General features: G+C 32.4%; 1 non-coding gene across 1 annotated transcript; it reads right to left on the reverse strand.

The window, feature by feature from the left end:
- Positions 1–2,761: 2,761 nt before the first annotated feature.
- On the reverse strand, positions 2,762–2,835 carry TRNAF-GAA (transfer RNA phenylalanine (anticodon GAA)). The gene has a single exon. It is a non-coding gene; the product is annotated as a tRNA-Phe (tRNA).
- Between the last annotated feature and the right edge of the window lie 1,117 nt (positions 2,836–3,952).

The raw sequence follows: 3,952 nt of genomic DNA on the forward strand, positions 1-3,952 counted from the left end.
TTATGCAAGTTAGTCAACTTGAATTAGGTGCGGTGAACGTGGATCAAACACGTGACTTTCAGATCTTTAGTGATGCTCTCACGTGACTTTCAGATCTTCAGTGACGCTCTCCAAACTGAGCTATCCCCGCTAACATTAAAAATAAAAAATCATCGGTTAATAAGATATTTTCACTACTTCATTGAGATTTTAAAAAGAAATAATCACTAATTTTAGATTGAATAGCGAGGTTATACAACTTAGTCAACTTGAATCAGGTGCAGTGAACGTGGATCAAACACGTGACCTAATCACTAATTTTAGATTGAATATTTAGGTTATGCAAGTTAGTCAACTTGAATTAGGTGCGGTGAACGTGGATCAACCACGTGACTTTCAGATCTTTAGTGATGCTCTCACTTGACTTTCAGATCTTCAGTGACGCTCTCCAAACTAAGCTATCCCCACTAACATTAAAAATAAAAATTCATCGGTTAAGATATTTTCACTACTTCATTGAGATTTTAAATAGAAATAATCACTAATTTTAGATTTTATAGCCACGTTATGCAACATAGTCAACTTGAACGCTCTCCAAACTGAGCTATCCCTGCTAACATTAAAAATAAAAATTCATTCGGTTAATAAGATATTTTCACTACTTCATTGAGATTTTAAAAAGAAATAATCACTAATTTTAGATTGAATAGCCAGGTTATGCAACTTAGTCAACTTGAATGAGGTGCAGTGAACGTGGATCAAACACGTGACCTTGAGATCTTTAGTGACGCTCTCCCAACGAAGCTATCCCGACTAACATTAAAAATGAAAACTCATTAGTAAAGTATTTAGCTAATTCATTGATATTTTAAAAGGAAATAATCACTAATTTTAAATTGAATAGTCACGAGTGAAGTTATGTGACTTGAATCAGGTGCGGTGAACGTGGATCGAACACGTGACCTTCACATTTTCAGTCTGACGCTCTCAAAACTAAGTTATCTTCGCTAATATTTGAAAAAAAAAATCATATGTAAAGGTATTTCCGCTAATTCATTATATTTTAAAAAGAAATAATCACTAATTTTAGATTGAATAAAGTTATGCAACATAATGAACTTATGCAACGTAAACCAAGTGCGGTGAACGTGGATTAAACATGTAACCTTCAGATATTCAGTCCGAACTAAGCTATCCCCGCTAACACTAAAAATCAAAATTCATGTGTAAAGGTATTTCTGCTAATTCATTATTCGTTGAAATTTTAAAAATAATAATAACTAGTTTATTTTTTATGCAACGTAAACGAAGTGCGGTGAACGTGGATTAAACATGTAACCTTCAGATATTCAGTCCGAACTAAGCTATCCCCGCTAACACTAAAAATCAAAATTCATGTGTAAAGGTATTTCTGCTAATTCATTATTCGTTGAAATTTTAAAAATAAATAATAACTAGTTTATTTTTTATGCAACGTAAACGAAGTGCGGTGAACGTGGATTAAACATGTAACCTTCAGATATTCAGTCCGAACTAAGCTATCCCCGCTAATATTAAAAATCAAAATTCATGTGTAAAGGTATTTCCGCTAATTCATTATTCATTGAAATTTTAAAAAATAAATAATACCGCTAATTCATTATTCATTGAAATTTTAAAAAATAAATAATAACTAGTTTATTTTTTATTGAATAGTCAGCTTATGCAAATGGAAACAGGTGCAGTGAACGTGGAGATTAAACATGCGACCTTCAAATCTTTAGTTTGACACTCTCCCAACTGAGCTATCCCCGCTAAACATTAAAAATAAAAATTCATAAAACTATAAGGTGCAATGGATGCAAATTGAACACAAGACCTTTCAATACTCAATTGGATGCTCTCCCAACTAAGCCATTCTAGATAACATAAAAAATAAATAATCACATGTTTTAGATTGAATAGTGAAGATATGCAACTTAGTCAACTTATGCCAGTTGGATAAAAAACGTGACAGATCTTCTGCTAATTCATTGAGATTTTAAAAAGAAATAATCGATCTTCTGCTAATTCATTGAGATTGAGATTTTAAAAATAAATAATCGCTAATGTAGTGAACGTGGATCAAACGTTACCTTTAAATCTTTCTTCTACTAATTCATTGAGATTGAGATTTTAAAAAGAAATAATCGCTAATGCAGTGAACGTTGATCAAACGTTACCTTTAAATCTTTAATATGACGCTCTCCCTGAGCTATCCACGCTAATATTAAAATTAAAAATTCAAAAAGAAATAATCGCTAATGCAGTGAACGTGGATCAAACGTTACCTTTAAATCTTCAATATGACGCTCTCCCTGAGCTATCCACGCTAATATTAAAATTAAAAATTCAAAAAGAAATAATCGCTAATGCAGTGAACGTGGATCAAACGTTACCTTTAAATCTTCAATATGACGCTCTCCCTGAGCTATCCACGCTAATATTAAAATTAAAAATTCAAAAAGAAATAATCGCTAATGCAGTGAACGTGGATCAAACGTTACCTTTAAATCTTCAATATGATGCTCTCCCTGAGCTATCCACGCTAATATTAAAATTAAAAATTCAAAAAGAAATAATCGCTAATGCAGTGAACGGCGTTACCTTTAAATCTTCAATATGACGCTCTCCCTGAGCTATCCACGCTAATATTAAAATTCAAAATTCATAAGTAAAGGTATTTCCACTAATTCATTATATTTTAAACATAAATAATCACAAATTTTAGAAAGAATAGTCAAATTATACAACCTGAACAAAGTGCGGTGAACGTGGATCGTAACACGTGACCTTCAGATCTTCAGTCTGACGCTCTCCCAACTGAGCTATCCCCGCAATCATTGGAAATGAAAATTCATCAGTAAAGGTATTTTCGCCGATTCATTGAGATTTTAAAAAAGAAATAATGACTAATTTTTTATTGAATAGTCAGGTTATGCAAAAAGAAACAGGTGCGGTGAACGTGGAGATCGAACACGTGACCTTCAAATCTTAAATCTGACGTTCTCCAAACTAAGCTATCTTCGCTAACATTAAAAATGAAATGTTAGAAAGAAATAATCACTAATTTTAGGTTGAATAGTCAAATTATGCACCGTGAACCATGTGTGGTGAACATGGATCGAACACGAGACCTTCAGATCTTCAATCTAACGTTATCTCAACTGAGCTATTCACACTAACATTAAAAATGAAAATTCATCAGTAAAGGTATTTTCGCTAATTCATTGAAATTTTAAATAGAAATAATCACTAATTTTTAATAAGATATTCAAGTTATCCAACTTGTATAAGGTGCGGTGAACTAGAACACGTTAGGTATATCCGATAATTCATTGAGATTTCAGAAAGGAATAATGACTAATTTTAGATTGAATAGTTGGGTTATGCAACTAGAATCAGGTGCGGTGAACGTGGAGATCAAACACGTGACCTTTAAATCTTCAGTCTGACGCTCTCCCAACAGAGTTATCCCTGCTAATATTATAAACGAAAATTCATAAGTAAAGGTATTTCCGCTAATTCATTATATTTAAAAAAGAAATAATCACTAATTTTAGATTGAATAAGCAAGTTATGTTTTTAGATTGTATAGTCAGGTAATAAACTTGTATTAGGTGCGTTGAACGTGGATAAAACACGTGTGACCTTCAAATCTTCAGTCTAACAATCTCCCAACTGAGATACTCTTACTAAAATTAAAAATGAATATTTATCAGTAAAGGTATTGGGTACGCTTCTGAAAATTCAACAAAAGGCAATAGTATTAGATCGAGATGCCAGATTTAAATCTCGCTTCTGGAAAATTCAACTAAGGCATTGGGTACGTAGTTATAGTACGACATTCCACCCATAAATAGATGGTCAAACAGAAATGCTCAAGCAAATATTGGAAGACATGTTGAGGGTATATGTGATGGATTTTGCAGGAAGCTCGAATAATTACCTACCC

Source organism: Cucurbita pepo, chromosome 10, assembly GCF_057944985.1.
Source record: "Cucurbita pepo subsp. pepo isolate OVF chromosome 10, ASM5794498v1, whole genome shotgun sequence".
Lineage (NCBI taxonomy): Eukaryota > Viridiplantae > Streptophyta > Magnoliopsida > Cucurbitales > Cucurbitaceae > Cucurbita > Cucurbita pepo.